Below are 20,017 nucleotides of genomic sequence, written 5' to 3'. Positions count from 1 at the left end.
TGGAGGTTGGTTACTCAACGATACGAAGGTACGTAACACCACTAAACTGTACAATTAAAAATAGTTAAGATGGTCAACTTTACGTTATGTGTATTTTACCAAAATGAAAACAAAAGAGGTATAGATATTGAGACTAGTAGACGATTGGGACTAATTTTGTAAAACACCCACCACACTTGGTTTCTAAGCTGTCGGACCTTGCCAGGTTACCTCTCTGAGGTTACCTGTGAGGCTGAACTTGCTGGGGCCCAGGGCAGGCTGCCCCCAAATATACCTCAAAGGCATACTGATTATTTTAAATTAAAGTTACTTAAGAAATGGTCGATGCAGGAGGGACACTTTGACCCTCCTCTCTGTCTCCCCGAAAGCAGGAAGTAAATCTTCCATGTGGAAGGTGCCTTCCCTATACCAGGAGAAACATCCTTATTGCCAGACGCAGGGAATTCAGGGCCGAGAAGTCTGTATGAACAAACCTCATTACTTCTCTACTAATTTACTACCCAAGCCCAAACTTAGCTTACATTCCTGACTAGTTAAGCACCCAAACGTGTTTCTTTGTCCTGTCAATTTCTCTCAAATGTATTGTTTCTTTGTCTAAAAAGTATAAAGGCTGCCTGCTTTTATGGAGGTCCATTTCTATGAGACCTCCGGACGTACAAATGAAACTTCTTTCTTCTCCTCCTTTTCATCTGCCATGTGCCTATGTTATTATTAGTCCAGCCACAAGAACTCAAGAAGGATAGAGGAGAAATTCCCCCTCCCCGACAAACTTCCTTCGGTGATCTTTATTTCCATTTCACAGAGGTGCACATGAGACAGCTGAAGGTCTTGCTCCAAGATAGAAAGCTGGCCTTGGCCTTTCTCTTGGTCACATGGTCCTTCAGCTGCCTCGGAACGGCAGCTATGGGAATCTGGGGCCACCTCTCACAGTCGGCAGGGGACTTTCTCCCCGGCATTTTGAGAATTCTCTTCACCAGCCCTCACCTTGCCTGTGTCCTGCTCATCACTCTGGTCCCAGCTCAGACATCACCTCCTCCCTGCCCACTCCAGACAAAGCGGCCCCCCTAACTCGGTCTTCACCCGTCACCCCATCTCATCTTTCCCACAGCAGAAATGGCTTATTTACATATTTTCTTAGTGTCTTTTGTGTGCCTCTCCCACCTAGAATATACGTTCCTTGAGGGCAGGAAGCAGTCTGCTTTGTTGTTGGTATTGCTCATTTCTGTATCCCAGTAGCTAGGATTTGCTCACAGAGTATTTCTGGAGTGAGGGAATTTGATCCTTAAAGTCCTATGAGATAGGGACAATCATCTTCATTTAATAGACGAGAAAACTGAGTCCAAGTAACTTCCAAGAATCACACAACAGGCAGCTGAACTGGGGCTGAAAGACAGACCACACGATACCCCATCTTGTGACGACCATGGTGCAGGAATTTCAGTCTGGCTCCTCGTGGGGAGGGGATACATTACCGATAAGCCAGTCCCACAAATCCAGATGAGTGGGAAGGGTGTGATTCACTTGCAGCCACGCAACAGCTGGTGGAACACTGCACAGGAGCATGCCCTGACCCTCAGAGACCCGTAGGGCTTCCTCTTGTTCCCTCCTCCTGTGCTGTGTTACACCCGGTAAGTCACTGCCCTTCTCTGGGCCTCAGTTCCTCTACCTGTACAATGAGGAGCCAAGGGAAGGAGGGGACAGTGTCTGGAAATGCTGTGCTAATTCCATTTCAGATGCCCCATGTTCTTTTGCCTTTCCTGGTGACCTGCTTACCTGTGAGTGAGCAATACCTAGGGTACGAGTCACTTCCTGTCTGGAAGCTCGCCTCCTTGATCCCAAGGCAAGGCTGCACCCAGTGGCTCCCTGGGCCTCAGAGAGTAGAAGCAGGATGTGTCCTGAGGATTTGGGGCAAACTCTACCCTGAAGGGAACTGGTCCCTTCCTATTCACCCTTGTAAAGTCTAAAGCAGAGGGGTGAAGGATTGATCACTCTGACCAGGGGCTGGGGGTGAGGGCAGTGCAAAGAGACCAGTCTGGCCGGGAGGGCCTGCCCTTCTTGAGTCTGGCAATACCTACTCTGGCTCACTTAATCCAAAAGTGGGGCTTACTGAAGGGTACTAGGGGCTCCAGGATGACAGGGAGCCTGGAGAAAAAGGCTGGCAATATGGGCCAGAACCCAGGGTGCTAGTGGTAGGGGGTCGGGCAGCAGGATCTTTACCAGAGGTCCTGCTACAGGAGCAGGAATGGGCCACTCTGCATGTCCCCACTTCAGGACAGTCAGTATGGCCTCCAACTGTAACCGAGAAGGACCCTAAGGGACCTTCCCGAAACAGGCCCCCAACCGTGTCCTCTGCCTGCCTCTTTTCTGTAGGAAAACTTCAGTCTCCTAGGCGTTCCCCAAGTTCCAAAGAGTACATTTAATCAGAGAAGTGACAACATGCACAAAGAAAGGAAAACAGTCAAGCAAGACAAAATAACAGTTTAGCCATTAGACAAAGTCAAGGACCTTTAGTTCCTCCTCAAGGGCTATAGATAATGTCCTGAATCATGTCCTTTGAGCTGTTTTGCGGACACTGAGACCCCCACCAGGTGGAAGAAATTAACCGTATGCTCCCTGCAAGCCCACAGACCCCAGACGGGCTGGAATCAGAAGATCGATGATGTTGACTCTTGGTTACCTCACCACCAACCAATCAGAAGAATGTCCATGAGCTGATCACACACCCCACAACATACCTCCCTCACTTCATCTTTAAAAACCTTCTCCTGGGCTTCCCTGGTGGCGCAGTGGTTGGGAGTCCGCCTGCCGATGCAGGGGACACGGGTTCGTGCCTCGGTCCGGGAAGATCCCACATGCCGCGGAAGATCCCACATGCCCGTGAGCCATGGCCGCTGAGCCTGCGCGTCCGGAGCCTGTGCTCCGCGACGGGAGAGGCCACAACAGTGAGAGGTCCGCATACCGCAAAAAACAAAAACAAACAAACAAACAAAACAAACAACCTTTTCCTGAAAGCCTTCGAGATGTTTGGGCCCTTTAAGCATTGGCTATCTTGCCTACTTGCTTGGCGCCTGCAGTAAACGCTGTGATTTCCTTCACGACAACCCGGTGTCAGCAGATCGGCTTTACTGCGCTCAGGCCAGCGGACCCACATTTGCTTCAGTAGCACGATCATTCATGACCGTGGCTCCCCGCTGAAGGATCCAACCCTGGGTAACAGCAGTGGGTCGGCCAAACGTACCTCACAAGCCTCTCCACACTCCCCTGGCTGGGCTGGTGAAGGAGGATGTAATTAATGGACGCTGTAGGTTGAGGCTCCCTCTGGGCTGAGGCGCTGTTTCTCTGGCTGTCAGAACGCTTGCCCACTGGCAGCTCATCTGCGCTCCTCCCTCATAGCATGTCCTGGGTGGAAGTGGGGGGTTGCTTCACCCAAAGCGAATGCAGCACATCCAATGACCACACCCAGTGACAGGGACGGCAGGGTGTTTACAAAGGCCCGCTGTGTGTCCTTTCCCACCAGCCGCTTCAACTTCGCTCATCTCTGTGAAGGGCCAGCTCCGCTCCAGAGCTCCTTCCATCACGAGCTCCTCCACCCCCGCATCCCCTGAGGCCTTTCTGCAACTGTGTGGCAGTTAAGTTGCTTGCTTTGCCCAGTCGTGCTTCCCTTAGTCCAAGACCCCCTCCCCCCTGTTGAGATTGGCTCCCTGGGAACCCAACCTGCAACGGAGAGGGTGGCTCTCCGTCCTCTGCCCTTGGCTGCTCTATATTCTGCCACCGAAGGTCCACTCCACAGGGGCTCCTGGGCCACTCAGCTCTCCCTGCCCTCCTAACAGAAGCCATGCACTTTGGCAGCGCCCCGGACGGCCAGCTAAACACATTCCCCACTCTCTTGCAGCCGCAGTCATGTGACTAAGTTGTGGCCAATAGGATGTAAGCAGAGTCATGTGAGTCACTCCTGGCCAATAGGATGTAAGCAGTCCTATGAGCGGCTCTTGTCCAGTAGTATAAAAGCAGAGTCACAGGAGCAGCTCCTGGGGTGAGGACTCAGGCGGAACGTGCTTGCCCTTCGCTTCCTATTTAGCTGCTTATGGAAAGGGCACAGAGGGCAGGCCGGTGGAAGCTCGGGCAGTCGTTTTAGACCCAAGAAGCCATGCACAGGAGACGGCAGAGCAACATCCTGGATTATTCCAGAGTTGGATTACCTGTCCTGGGTCACCCACACTGACTTTTATGAGAGAGAAATAAAATTCTAGCTGATTTAAGCTTGCTGTTATTTCTAGTTTTAGCAGCCAAGCTTTTAACGCAATCAATTCAAAGGATTCTATAAAAGGAAGAATGGGTATTGAAAGGACAGTAAATAAAAGGGAGGGCTCTAATACACTGACAACACAGATGGGGTCCTTAGAGGGCATCATCTCTTTGCCAGCCCCAAGTCTCAAGTTTTCCTCCCCCTGCACAAAGTTCCAGCATAACCAAGGCTTCCTGGGAAACTGACCCCTGATTAGACGGAATTCAGGAGTATTGATCAGCTTGGCGGTCCTGGACGAATGCCGAGGCTGGGAAACAAATTGGAATTAATTGTCTTAGATGCACCTGGCCTAGTTTCCCCTTTCCATTTTAAGTGGGAGGTCATTAAGCCTTATCCAATAATCAAGCCCAGGATTTTGCAGTCATAACTGCAGACCTAGGAGCAAACAAGAAAAGCAGAAAAGAAACCTCAGGAAGGGACTGTGCCTAAAGTGAGGAAAGTTCGTTGAAAAGACAATTTAACAACAAAATTAAGGGTAACTTGTGCTTTATTTAGCAGCTTGGGGGTACAAATAAAGTCCACGTCTAATTTTTCAAATTAAAACAGATTTGAGTGTGCACATACTAGGTAAGTTGTTTATCTTCCTGAATTTTTGGAAAACTTTGAGGAATTAGTCCAGCAATTCAAAGGAACTCTTGAAAGAGAGCTGGATCCAGCCTCTAGCGGGGCGCGATTTGGTTGGGATTACTTCCGTGCTGCCACACGCTGTTTCTGTGGAGCACCTGACCTGTGCAGCCTGGCCGTGGGCCAGCGTTCTCACTGTTCTGGCACAGTGCTGTCCCACACTGTTTAAGGCTTGGATTCACAATCTCATATTCAGCCATTGTCCCCAAATCACGCCCACCATGCCAGGGTTCCTAGTTTGGGTACAATATATGCTCCCCTCCCCCTACACAACTAGGCCTGGTGTTGAGCCCCAGTCAGAATGCCCCAGTGGTGATTTCTCCGTGGGTGGCTCTACATGTCCGTTCTTGCAAGGTGTCTTCATTCAGGAACACCCCAGTCTGTCAGACAGGTTTACTATAGTGGAATCTCAAAAGAGAATGGGCTGGGATATTGCTTACTTTGTGCCCAAGAGGTAATTTGGTCCCAATGCAAAATTTCTTAACTTTTCCCCAGCCACCAGCTTTGATAGCTAGTGGAGCCCATTATAATCTCCTTCTCCCAAGGTCTTGGGTGCCCCTCCACACTTGCTTTTTTGGATAAACTAAGTCAATAACTTAAGTAGACTGAGGTAAACTAAGAGGAGCCACTTATAATTCTTCTCTAAATAATAACAATTTATTCTAAAGTGACTTTTTGAGTTCATCTAGACAAAGAAATGAAATATAACTTGTAAAAAGCAACTTCTCTCACTTCAAAACAGAACCTCACCCTAAGTTCCTGTAGTTGGACACCTGCGGCACCAAGTAAATGACCACCCATCATCACAGCGCCCATCACAACCGGCAAAAGTGATGTCTGTGTGCTCTCTTTCTTGACGCCACATGCGGACTTATCTTTACAGAGCTGCTCAGGTATCTGGGCCAGGAGAGAACCAGCAAGGCAGAAAGCGAGATTCCACTGTGCTGACGTTCCAGAGCGAATCCTGAAGCAGCAGCTACAGCAACAAGGCTGCAGATGGGACTTGCCAGCTCATCCTCTCTCTGCCTGGTGTTAGCCTGCAGGACGGGGCCCCCTGGATTAAGTCAGCCCCCAGGGCCCTAGATCCACTGGTTTGGAGGAGGAGACAAGGAAGATAAAGGGCCTTCTGTGGACACCAGGTTCTAGAGCCCGCATACAAGACTCAAATGCATTATAGTCAATTTACACTTGAAAATTCCTTAAAACGCCTGAAATTAACAGAAGTTAAGGCCTTGGGAAGTTCCAAAGCTCATAATTAACTTTTTTCTCTTTTCAATTTGGCCTGGCTTGCCTTGGGACAGTGGAGACCAAGGTCTAATTTGAATGGGGTGGAAACTACAGAAGGCTTAGGGGTTAAAAGAGCTGTCTCTCTCAGGTTGGATTTGTTGTAAGTTCAGTGTGCCTATGATATAGCTCCTGAGTGTAAATGGTAACATGGGGTATAGTGGTCCAGGATGTAGTGTGTCATTTAACCTCACAATAGCTCTATGAGGTGGATAGTATTACTTTCCATCCACCCTTTATAGATGTGGAAACTGAAAGTCAGAAATGGCCCATGTGTAGCCTCAGGGCTTGAAAATGGCCACTTAGTGACCCCTCCTCAGTCCCGTTGGCTCATCAGATATGCCTGGATGGCTGTAACCCCAGAGCAAGCTCAGCACAGGCTCAGGCTGGAGCCCTGTTGCCCAAAACATCACAGAATACTCTTTGCTCCTGGTTCAAACTGAGGGCTGTGGCAGGCTGTCAGAGTGAGGTAAGTGCCAGTTAAGTGGATGGAAATCGGCGACATGTCTCTGAGGGGTAGCGCTTTGCTTTGCTCCTGTCGATATTCCACCTGTGAAAGATGGGGGTGAACAGAGCAGAAAGGCATGTCCAGCAGAGGAAGAGGCTGAGGCTGGGAAGCAGAGCCTGCTTCCTGGGGATTAGAGAGTGTGGCCGCAGTGTCAAGCGGGTGGGGTGTTCCGGGCTAGAGAGCTGGGGGCGCCAAGTCAGGGGCAGCCTTGAGTGCCGCCGTGAGGGGTGAGCTTGGGGGGTGGGGGGCCTGGAAGATGGCCCACCCCCAAAAGCCCTGCTCAGGATGCCCAGAGATCGTGGCTGCTGGATCCCAAACACAGGGAGAAGGTGCCACCACACGAGACATCAGTGCAGTGGGTGCTTGATGTATATGAACCCCACATGAGCCTACCAGAAACACCTCGCTGAGCCACTGGGTGGATTTCGTCTTCATGTGAAGCCTCTCTCCATGCATCTTAGCAGACTGGGGCCGTGTGTCTGTGCGTGGCAGAGACAGAAAATCCAGCTCACACTGGCACAAAGGGAGCTTAGGGGAGCTGGTCGCACTGACCTGGCTCTGGGCCCGGCTCAAACCCTCTGGGCCTTGTCCCCGCAGCTGCCCGATGAGGATGACTTGGCCTCCCTCTCAGCCAGCCTCTCCCGAGTTGCCCCAAAGATGGTCCCCAGCGCTCCTGTTGTAGATTCTTTTTCCATTAACTTAGCAGCCTCAGGGGAGAAGCTGCCTTTTCCGAGAGTTCCAGGAACAATCTCAGGAAGGATTTTCATTGGTCCAGCTCAAGTCACATGTCCTTGACCACATGAATTAAATGCCCACCCCTGGAGAGCCCATTGGATGGGGGAGAAGTGGGGAGGACTGGTTCCCCAAATAGAAGAGATGAGCCCTTTTTTTATAAAGGCCACTTCCTTACCCCTCATTTTTTTATTGTGGTAAAATACACATAACACAACTTACCATTTTAACCATTTTGAAGTATACAATTCAGTGGTATTATGAATATTTACATTGTTGTGCAACCATACTACTAGCTCCAGAAGTTTCTCATCACGCCAACCTAAAACCCTGTACCCGTTAAATAATAATTCTTCATTCTCCCTCCCCCCAGCCCCTGGTAACCACCATTCTATCTTCTGTCTCTATGAATTTTAGTGCTCTCGGGACCTCATATAGGTGGGATCTTACAGTATTTGTCCTCTCGTGTCCGGTTTATTTCACTTCGTACAATGACTTCAAGGTTCATCCACGTTGTAGCATGAGTCAGAATCTCCTTCCCTTTTTTTTTTTATAAATTTATATATTTATTTTGGGCTGCATTGGGTCTTCATTGCTGTACGCGGGCTTTCTCTAGTTGTGGCGAGCCGCGGCTACTCTTCGTTGTGGTGCGCGGGCTTCTCATTGCGGTGGCTTATCTTGTTGCAGAGCACGGGCTCTAGGCATGCGGGCTTCAGTAGTTGTGGCTCATGGGCTCTAGAGCACAGGCTCAGTAGTTGTGGCGCATGGGCTTAGTTGCTCTGTGGCACGTGGGATCTTCCCAGACCAGGGATCGAACCCGTGTCCCCTGCATTGGCAGACGGATTCTTTTTTTTTTTTTTTTTTTTTGCAGTACACGGGCCTCTCACTGTTGTGGCCTCTCCCATTGCGGAGCACAGGCTCTGGACGCGCAGGCTCAGCGGCCATGGCTCATGGGCCCAGCCGCTCCGCGGCATGTGAGATCCTCCCGGACCAGGGCACGAACCCATGTCCCCTGCATCGGCAGGTGGACTCTCAACCACTGCGCCACCAGGGGAGCCCGGCAGGCAGATTCTTAACCACTGTGCCACTAGGGAAGCCCTCCTTCCCTTTCAAGACTGATCAATATTCCGTTGTATGGATGGACCACATTTTGTGTATCCACTAGCCCATCTTTGGACATTTGGATTGCTTCCACCTTTTGGCTATGGTGAGCAATGCTGCTAGAAACATGGGCGTCCAAATATCTCTTTGAGACCCTGCTTCTAATTCTTTAGGGTGTACACCCAGAAGTGGAACTGGTTTAATATTTTGAGGAATTGCCCAAATGTTTTCCACAGTGGCTGCACCACCTTCCATTCCCACCAACAAACAGTACATAAGGCTTCCAACGTCTCCATATCCTCACCAACACTCGTCATTCTCTGTGTGTGTGTGTGTGTGTGTGTGTGTTTCATAGCCATCCTAATGAGTGTGAAATTGTGACTCAGTGTGGTTTTGATTTCCATTTCTCTAATGATTAGTGATGTTGAACATCTTTTCATGTGTTTATTGGCCATCTGCATATCTTCTTTGGAGAAATATCTATTCAAGTCCTTTGCCATTTTTGAATAGCATTGTTTGGTTTTTTGTTATTGGGTTATAGGAGTTCTTTATATATTCTGGACAGGAATCCATTACCAATATGTAATTTGCAAATATTTTCTCCCATACTCTGGGTGGCTGAGATGGGTCCTTTTAACAAGAGGGGGTGCTGGGCAGGCAATTCCACTGACATCCACCCTATTGGTCTAGGTTTCTGGAAGGTGGGAATTAGTCTGCTCCGTCACAGCAGAGGCACATCCAAGGCCCAAGGGAAATATGGGAAAGATTCCACCCAAATTGATTAATTCGATCATTTTGGATTAATCAGATCCTGTCCCGAATGGGAATTTGAAAGCCCAGTGTGTCCAAGGAATTATTCCCACTCTTTCTGGAATCAAGCCCAGGTGTGACTCTTTCCCGAGACTGCACAGATTATTTTTTTCCTAAAGTGTCTAATTCCTTATCAGTTCATAGCAGTCATAATTCAGATTCATGATGGAATTTCCCTTTATGGAAGGATTCTGTGAAAAATAGATAGTGTCAGGCTTTCCTTTTTTTACACAAATGTCTTCCCAAATGTCTCTGTTTCTCATATTTGGTAGAGTGTATTACATAGAGTAGCTTTTTTTTTTTTTTAATTGAAAGAGTAACTTCTTAATAAATGTTCAAGATTGCAGCACATTTTATAGTCTGTAAAGGGGGTTTAATTAATGTTCTTTAATTTATGTGCTGACATCAGTCCTGAGAGAGAACCAACCAGGGATTAACCTGTCCATTTTATAATTCAGAAAACCGAGACTCAGAGAAGTGAAGTGACTTGTCCAAGATCACACAGGAATGGGTGGCAGATATGGGCTTTACACGCAGGCCTATATTACCCCCAGTCTCTGCTCTGAGCGCTGCATCAGGCTGCCTCCAGAGAGCGGAATGGAATAGAATTTTTCGTCTGGAGTAGAGTTCTCAGATAAAATACAAGATGCCTAGTTAAATTTGAATTTTAGATAAACATCAAAAAAATTTTTGTATAAGTATGTCCCATATTGCATGGATGTACTTAAAAAAACTCTTTGCTGTTTACTGAAATTCAAATGTAAATGAGCATCTTGCATTTTTATTTGCTAAACCTGGTAACCCTAATTTGGGAGACACCTTAAGTGGCCCCTGAGGCCCAGAGAGGGACAGAGATTTGCTCAAGAGCACATGGGGGTTAGTGGCAAATCCAGTATTGAGGCCAGTCAGCCTGTTCTCAGGTCCTGCCCCTCGTGGTGAGGTTGCCAAGTGCTCTCAAGTCCCGGGAGCAGGGGTGATGGTGAGAAGAGCTCCTCCCTCTGTGAAAGATGCCTGCACGACCCATCACCTACCCAGCTGTCCTACCCACCAGGCAAAACCAGGAAGCAAATCCCAGTGCAGAGAGATGAGATGAGATGAGAAGAGCGAGGTCGCACCAGTTTAGAGAAGATGGTGTTGACTGAGATTTCCAGACAGGGAGCACAGTCTGCTCAGGAAGCAGCCAGTTAAGCAGGAGACTCCAATGGCCTGGACCAAACGTAAGGCAGAGAGCTAGTGGGAAGCAGCGCATAGCACAGGGAGATCAGCTCGGTGCTTTGTGACCACCGAGAGGGGTGGGATAGGGAGGGTGGGAGGGAGGGAGACGCAAGAGGGAAGAGATATGGGAACATATGTATATGTATAACTGATTCACTTTGTTATAAAGCAGAAACTAACACACCATTGTAAAGCAATTATACCCCAATAAAGACGTTAAAAAAAATAAATAAATAAAAAAAAGAAGCAATTTGAGTGTTTGCAGCAAACCCCCGCCCCAGCCAGTGCAGCAGAGAGACCCGTGGGCCGCTCTTGCCTCCTGCTCAAACAAGGGTCAGGGCCTCCCTGGTGGCGCAGTGGTTGAGAGTCCCCCTGCTGATGCAGGGGACACGGGCTCGTGCCCCGGTCCGGGAAGATACCACGTGCCGCGGAGCCGCTGGGCCCGTGAGCCATGGCCGCTGAGCCTGCGCGTCCGGAGCCTGTGCTCCACAACGGGAGAGGCCACAACAGTGAGAGGCCCGCGTACTGCAAAAAAAAAAAAAAAAAGAATCTCGGGATATGTTATCTGGGATTTGCTTCAAATGGAGGCAAAGGTACAGTTGAAACAAGTTTGTCACGATTTGATCGTTGTTGAGGCCAGATATTGGGGACTTGGGGCTGTTTTGTGCTATTCTCTCCACGTTTGTAAATGTGTGAAATTTTCCAATCGGGAAAAAGTCCCTTCAAGTCCTGCTAACCCTGTGGGACCACGAAGTCGTGCCCACCCCTGCTGTTGGCATCCAGCTTGGGCTCGGGAAGATGACACACGCTGAGTGACAAACTCAGCCCCTTGGTGGCAAGCTTAGGGCCTGCATTTAACCAGGAGCGATGAGCCGGGAATACAGGATACACATCACATTCCGATCCATAAAGCTCCGCGCCCAGCAGCCCCGGCTGCGTGTGGACCAGCCAGGTGGCAGGTTCCCCAACTTCGGCAGGAGCCTGTGCCACGTGGTCCGCGCTTGCTTTCAGGCTGCCAGAGGGGCATTAGCTGTGACGTGTATGCACTTGTAGGAGTGGGACTGGTTAGCTAGATATCTCCCCATTAAAGCCAGAGTCTCTTTTAATCTCCATTAAAGCCAGCATAAAGATGAGCTAAGAGCAGGAGTAAGAAGACAGCATACATACTGGAGAGGAAGCCCAAGATAATGAGAGGAAAATGCCTTGATACTATAAGGAAACTCAGTAAGTTCACAAAATTAAGGTATAAAAAGTCAATACTTGGGGCTTCCCTGGTGGCACAGTGGTTGAGAATCTGCCTGCCAATGCAGGGGACACGGGTTCGTGCCCCAGTCTGGGAAGATCCCACATGCCGCGGAGCACCTAAGCCCGTGCGTCACAACTACTGAGCCTGCGCGTCTGGAGCCTGTGCTCCGCAGCAAGAGAGGCCGCGATAGTGAGAGGCCCGCGTACCGCGATGAAGAGTGGCCCCCGCTCGCCGCAACTAGAGAAAGCCCTCGCACAGAAACGAAGACCCAACACAGCCATAAATAAATAAATAAATAAATAAGAAAGGCTTAAAAAAAAAAAAAAAAAAAGTCATTACTTTCCCTATAAGTAGATTGTCAGCAGAAAGGATAATAGAAGAAAAGGTTCTGCTCACAAAACGCTTAGGAGTCGATGGCGTGAGGAGTGTACAGGACAGACCTTTGCAGTAAGACTCCGTGGGGGCGTGACAGGAGCCACAAGGAGACGCTCCATGGAGACGGTGTCCATTCTCACCTCCAGCACAGACGAAGATGGGTGCACAGTGCTCTCCCCGAGCCCCCCACCCTCCCCCAGGAGACTCACCTTCCCACGGGCCCAGGAAATAGTTTTACATCTTCTCGCCTGTCCCCAGATGGCCTCTTCCTCCTGCTCCACATGCCCCCTGGCGGATGCCGTGTCCACACTGCTCAGAGGACACAGAGGCCAGCACTGCCCGTGTCCTCCCGCTGCCCGCATACTGGGCTCCCCAGCCGTACCGCCTCCTCCACGCAGGCTTCCACCCCTGCCCTCTGGCACCCGATGCATCAGCAGCTTCCCCCTCTCTCCTGAGCATCCCTTTGCTTTAACAGTTTCATCTCGCAAAGCCTTCCCCTTGGCCCCGTAACTCCTCCACCTACTTCTCCGTCTCACAGCAAATTCCTTCAAACAGTGATCTGCACTGACCGTTCCCACCGCCTCACCTACCATTCTCCTCTCAGCCCTCTCCAATTGCACTCTTATTGTCTCCATAACCAAAAGGCTCTCAACACCAGTGGCTACTGCCTGGGCCTCATCCTCAGTGACACCCATTCCTGCTTCAGGAGGAATTCTCTTCTCCAGGCTTCTGTGCCACCACTGCCCCTCTCCACCTCCGTTCCAGCTTTCCCACCTCACTCCCTCTTCCTCCTGCAGCCTCAGCTCAAATGCCACCTCCTCCAAGAAGCTTTCCTGGACTCCACTAACGTGTTTATTGTCTGTCCCTTCCCCTAGGAGGTAAGGTCTTTGAAGGTGGGGATTCTTATCTTTCTCATTCACTGCTGTATCCTCACTGCCTACAACAGTGCCTGGCACATAGTAGGTGCTCAGTAAATATCTGTTGGCTGAAGATTAGATCAGTGTGGCTCAAATGAGGGTAACAGGCTTTTTTCCCACCCCGAATTGACAAAATGATAATCAAGTTCACCTGGAAAACTACATCTGTGAAGAATGGCCAAAATAATTCTGAAAAAGAAGAGTAGTGGCAGGGGCCAACCCTAAAAAGACACACTCTGGTAGAAAAGAAGTAGCTAGATAGCTCAGTGGAGCGCTACTGAGTGGTGGTTCTCAGCCCTGGCTTCCCGTTAGAATTGCCTAAAGTGCTTCTAAAAAACAAATGAAAAAAAAAAAACAATACTTGGGCCCTATTCCCAGAGATTCTGATCCAACAGGGTGGCAACTGGATATTGGTCTTTTCTTCCTTTAAAAAAGTTTTAGATCTACAAATTTTTAATTTTGTATTTTCTTAAATGCCTCCAGAGGATTCTGTTATGTAGCCAGGATTGAGAACAACTGGGTTGGCAAGTCCCGTAGCGGGTTTGGCCCACAGGAACATGTAATTTTTGGTAAAGTGGCATTTCAAATTGGTGGCAACAAGAAAGCTTCTTCAGTTAGAAATGCTGAGATAATTACTTGATCGTTTGGGAAGACCATTGGATCTTTACTCCTGGCACCAAAATAAATCCCATATGGATCAAAGCCTTAAAAGTTACAAAATAAGAGGGAGGGGAAGGAAAAACCATGAAGGTTCTTGAAGAAGTTATGAATAAGTTTATAATCATGGTGGGAAAGACCTTCCAAAGCTGGTTATAAGCCTAAAGAGAAAAAGTTAGTAAGTTTAAAAACATAAAAACATTTGACACTACCCAGAGGTAGTGTCAGATCCCACAGGTTAAGGGCTCAGTCCTACAAGGCTGTCCCCTCACCCCACTTCAGAGGCCAGTCACATGTTCAGGTGCCCCCCACCTCCGTACTTCTGACCAACAAGGCTGTAAGTCTGAGGTTCCACATCTGCCTCTTTGGGTTTGATTAATTTGGCTCATGGAACTCAGGAAAAGTTTTCTTACTAGATCACCAGTTTATTATAAAAGGATATAATTCGGGAACAGCAAGGTGGAGGAGATGCACGGGGCAAGGTATGTGGGAAGGGGTGGAGCTTCCCTCTCCAGGCGTCCACTCTTCCCGAATCTCCCCAAGTTCACCAACCAAGAAGTTCCCTAAAGCCCGTCCTTCTGTGTTTTTATGGAGGCTTCATTACACAGGCATGAATAATTAAATCATTGGCCATTGGTGATTGAACTCAACCTCCAGCCCCTCTCCCCTCCCTGGAGGTGGTAGGGGGCTGGGACTGGAAGTTCCAACCCTCTAATCAAGGGGTTGGCTCCCCTGGCAACCAGCCCCCGCCCCCTTAGGAACTTTCCCAGAGGCACGTCATTAACATAACAAAAGACACCTTTAAGGCTCAAGTCCAGAAATTCCAAGGGTTTTTGGAGCTCTGTGCCAAGACCAACTATATTATAAATCACAATATCACAAATAGGAAACATACAAACAACCCAACAGTAAATGAACCCTAATGTGCCTAGCAACATTATTCCAATAGCCAAGAGGTGGAAACAACCCAAATGTCTATCATCTACTCAATGGATAAACAAAATGTGGTCTATCCATATAGTGGAAATTATCCTGTCATAAAAAGGAATGAGATACTGAGACCTGCTACCACATGGATGAACCTTGACAACATTATGCCGGGTGAAATGAGTCGGACACAAAAATCCATTTATTATATGATTTCATTTTTGTGAAACGTCCAGAATAGGCCCATCTATAGATGCAGAAAGTGGATTAATGGTTGCCTGGGGCTGGGGGAAATGGGGAAATGGGGCAGTGTCTCTTAGTGGTTACAGAGGGTTTTTTTTTGGTGGGGGGACAAAAATGTTCTAAAATTGAAGATGCTGATGGTTGCACAACACTGAATATACTAAAATGATTAAATTGTGCACCTGAAATGGGTGAATTGTTTAGCATGTGAATTATATCTCAATAAAGCTGTTAAGAAAACACTGAGAGATGACTTTTCACTCTCCAGATTGGCAAAATTAATGAGTGTAGGGAGACAGACTCTGTCTTACATTGTTGATAAAAGTGGAAATCGGTACCACCTTTTTGAAGAGCATTTTGGCAAATCTCCATCAGAATTAGAAACGCACAGACCTTTCTGCCCAGCGTTTCTACTTCTAACTGACCCTGTGGAAATTCCGTACATCCGGGTATACCAAGGAGCTGCTGTCGGGGCTTTGTAACAGCAAAGAAACTGTAAATAAACACGCAGAGACAGAGAATGCAATCCTACAATGGGAATAGAGTACAAGCATTAAAAAGGAGGTAGAGGGGCTTCCCTGGTGGCGCAGTGGTTGAGAGTCAGCCTGCCGATGCGGGGGACACGGGTTCGTGCCCCGGTCCGGGAAGATCCCACATGCCGTGGAGCGGCTGGGCCCGTGAGCCATGGCCGCTGGGCCTGTGCGTCCGGAGCCTGTGCTCCGCAGCGGGAGAGGCCACAGCGGTGAGAGGCCTGCGTACCGCCAAAAAAAAAAAAAAGAAGGTAGAGATCAGGCCGTGTTGATCTGGAGAGCTCAGCAGAGATATCGTTTAGGTGCAAAACTTGCAAGGTACAAAATAGTGGGCAGAGTGTGATCCTTTGTTAATCAGTAAAAACGCTGCTATACCAAAGTATTCAGGAAGGAAATGCAAAGAGCGATCATCTCCAGAGAGAGGGACTGTGATAGAAAAGCTTTTAGTTTTTATTTTATTATCTTTTTGGAACTGTTTACATTTTCTACATGTGCGTGTACATTAACTTTATTTTTTAAATGCCACTGGGATTATCTGTGCGGTGGCATTACAAGCCATTTTCATTATTTTTTTCTATATTGAAAAAGAAAACCTTGTAAAATCTCTTGCATTCCAGACAAATGTGTGATGGTTCTGTGTGTGTGTGTGTGTGTGTGTGTGTGTGTGTGTGTGTATATGTGAGAGATGTACAGCTGTTTCCCGTAAGGATCGGCACAGAACTCATGCCCTCCCTCTCCGGGCCTGTTTACCATCCTCAGGGGAAGGGCTGGGACAGGTGGGTTGGGGGAGGGGTCCACTTCACTGAGAGCAGGAACCTCTCTCCAGAGGCAGCTGCCATCCCCTCCTCGTCCTGCCCATCTGGTGTGAAGCCAGCTCATATGGGGGAGGTGAGCTTGAAGTTGGGGTCCAGGTGAGGAGGCAGGAGCAGGGTCCACTCCTCGGAAACAGCAAGAACACAGATGGGGATGGCTCCGAGAGGATGCTCTCTTGGCGTGAAGCAGCTGGGCCGAAGTCCGCTTTCCAAGCGAGGGCTGCAGGGGTCTCTGAAGCTGGTGCCCACAGGGGCCCAGCCCCTGCTAGCCACCTGGAGCGGGTCTGGAGTCCGGGCACCTGTGTCTATGCTCCCACATGTGTTGATGGGCTTACACGTCTGTGTTTGACGCATGTGTTAGAAGTCGCTTTGCTGTCAAACTCCAGGGCCCTCACTGACACAGGCCCCTTCCAAGGTCTGTCTCTAATCTGTTTTCATAGTTTGAGTCTCCTTTTTTGGAAAAACTTCTCCCTCTCCCAATGAATAAACATCGGGCCCAACAAAACCTGAATCTGCCCCTGACATATTTATATCGTGCTCTCACACATCTGTGTCTCTGTCTCCCTCCCTCCCTCCCTCCTGCCCTCCATCCTTCCTTTCCTCCTTCAAGATCTGTGTTCCAGGAACATCCCCCTCGGGGGCAGAGGCACCTCGATGAAGCAGACATCAGGGATCCACAGGGGCAGACTGAGGGGCATCCTACCTTCATCCCGGGACAATCCGGAAAACTGGTACTGGAAGAACGAAAGAATTGGCCGGGGTGGAGGGTCACGGGCTGGGCGTGGTGGACCGCGCTGTGGGCGCGTATGCGTTGTTGTGTGTATCTGGGTGTGATGCGGTGTGTGTTTGCCTGTGGCTGTGGGGTGTGTGTCCCTCCTTGTGTGCAGCTGAGGGACACCCTGAGTGCCTGTGCGCTGTTTGTTGCTGGCCTCCCGGGCCCTCAAGTGACAGAGACCAGGCAGCTGTGGGCTGAGATGCCGTGGCTGTGGAGTGAGTTCCCTCAGGGCCAGTCCTCCCTGGCGGAGCAAACTGCCGCTAGGAGCCCAGAGATGGGAGCGATGATTTCATCCCACCCAGGACGTCCAAACATCCCTGCTGGTCTCGATAGGCCCTGCCAACCTGTCTGTCTGAGGCTAAGGCCCGAGGCTCTACAGATGCCCCACCTGGTCAGCTCTTGGACCAGCTGTTTGAGTTGGGGTATTGTTTGGATGGTAGGCAGAGGTGGCCAAGCCGAGTTTCAGGTTTCCATGGTGACAGGCCCTGTGAGTGCTCTGGGTCAACAGTACTGGGGACAGGGTCGATTTTCAAGTCTAACTCACTCCTGTTATAGAGTTGGCTCAGAAAGGTCTGCAGAAAACTCCAAGGTCACCTAGAACACCAGTGGTTATTCTCCGCGTATCCCCATCCCCCAGATGCACTTGCTACAGCTTTCCACTCTGCTTTGTGTCCCCTCATGAAGCTCACCTCTGTGGACATCATCACCTGGGCTTCCTTGGCTAGGCTCCAAGTTGGCTTCAACCAATGGGAGGCACCAAAGGAAGATAGCCAATGGGACCTAGCCAGTGGGAGACAGCCAATGGGAAGCATCAGTGGGCATCCGAGGGTGGGAGGAGAGAAAAGTTGGGGTATTTTCCCTACCAACCCCCAGTTTTGGCAGTGGCCGAATCTCTCTAAATGCTGCTCTTCTCAGAGGATCCTTGACTCATACCTGCAGCTCTCACTTCTTCCAGAAAACCACTCCTCCCCCACTCTCTTCAGGTTTAGGGGAGGAAGGCTTCCCACTGTTGCCAGCGCAAGTACTGTACCATCCCCTGTTGATTCTCCTACACACCCTGAACACCTTCTCCAAACACACACTTCAGATAAATTACCCCTTCATTAAACTGTTTTCAATAAACCACTGAGTGGGTCCTCTCTTTTCTCCTGAGACCCTGCCTATTACTTACAGTTTCACATTGTGGCAGGAATAAAATATACACTCCCCTTTTTCTGTTTCTTGAATACAAGCTCCTTCTGGCATCCATGCCTCTGCACTTGCAGTTTTCTTTGCTTGTTTAAAAAATCGTCTCTTCATCAATAAACAAATAGCAAAACACATTTTACATACTTGGCAGTGCTTTGGCCCTGATTCAGGGTTTAACGAATACTAGCTAATATAATTGTTATTGTTGCTGTGGTGTTAAATATGGACAAAATTGCCAAGGTACAGCAGTGGAATGGAAAGAGGGGTGCTTACGTGAACTTAAAGGACATGGTTTTAAAACCATGTCAACTTAACTAGTATTAACTAATACTGAAATATTGGGTCTGTGCCAATTATTACTCACCTTTGGTACATTTCTACAGTTCATGTTGTCCTTTGTATAACTGTATTGTTCAAAAGAAGTGTTATGTTTTGGGGGCTCCTTATTGACTTTCAGTTGAGATATATTCCAAGACTTCATGAAAGGGGGGAAATAATATACATGTTCGATAATTCAGGGTCTCGTTTTGTCGCACTGACATTTAAAATAAGATATACATGGTTAAAAAGTGAAAGATAATAATCTCTTCCAAGGGGCCTTCCTAATCACTGTCTAAATCAGGGGCTCCCTCATTCTCTCTCACCATCACACCTTGTCCCTTTCATAACACTTCTCGACACTTTGTAATCATGATTATTTGTTTCCTGGGTAGGTTAAGATTTGTCTCTCCCCCTAACCTGTGAGCTTGACAAAGCCTTTTAGATCTTGCCTGCTGGGTTCGCTGCTTTGTCCCAGTGTGGTGTGTTGGTGAGCAGATAGACTAGGATTCTGTAACAAAGAGGCCCCCAAACACTCAGCACGAATAACATAGTTTATTTCTCCCAGAAGTAATAGCGTGTGTAGGTGGTCCAGGCTGGCATGGAGGTTTGAAGGTGTTCTCAAGCCCCAGGGCTCCTCAGAGCGCCTCTCTCCTCAGCCACACAGGACACAACTTAAAAAACCCTCCTCCGCAGAGCAATCCCACTCTTTTTGGCCTCAGCTCTCCTATCCAGTCTGCCCCAGATCTTTGTTCTCTCAACAAGAGGTTCATCCATGTGACTTCCCAAACCACAGAGCAATCTCCTGAGATGAAGTCAGCCTCTCTCAATGACACAGGACCACTGTGTGCACTTTCTCCCTTGTTGTTATTAAATATTAATTTTTTCTTTCTGTGGCTATATTTTATCTGTCCACATCCCTGACCTTTTGGCAAATTACTTCATTCTGTGCCCCAGTTTCCTCATCTGTAAAATGGGGTAACCATAGTTCCACTCCTAGTGGTGCTGTAAGGATCAAATGAGCATAAAGCTTTTAGAATTGAACCTAACACAAGCTATGTGCTATTTAAATAATAATTAGCATGATTATCTCTTTGGATTCTCTCAGCCTCCGCATGGGTGGAGGGGCAGGCATCACTTCATTTTCAGACACAGAAATGAAGGACCAGAGAGCCGAAGCCAGTTACCCAAGGCCACAGCGCTGCAGGCAGGCGGCGGTCTGGGTTTAATCCAGACCTGAACCTCAGTTACCTCATGATAAAATTGGGGTGATGATGGTAACCCTCATAGGATTAGGTTGTGAGAATCCAGGGTCATCGTGCAATCAGGTGATGGGCACGTGCAGGGCACTGTTCAAACGTCTGTGCCCTTCCTCTTCATGGTGCCCCCTCACCTCCACCCCCGTCACACCGACACAGCGATCTCAGCTGCCCTGCTCCTGGCAGCCCT

The sequence above is a fragment of the Monodon monoceros genome, unplaced genomic scaffold (assembly GCF_005190385.1).
Source record: "Monodon monoceros isolate NGI ecotype Baffin Bay Population unplaced genomic scaffold, NGI_Narwhal_1 Super_Scaffold_3, whole genome shotgun sequence".
Taxonomy (NCBI): Eukaryota; Metazoa; Chordata; class Mammalia; order Artiodactyla; family Monodontidae; genus Monodon; species Monodon monoceros.
The sequence above is the reverse complement of the archived record's forward strand: the minus strand, read 5'-3'. Positions refer to the sequence as shown.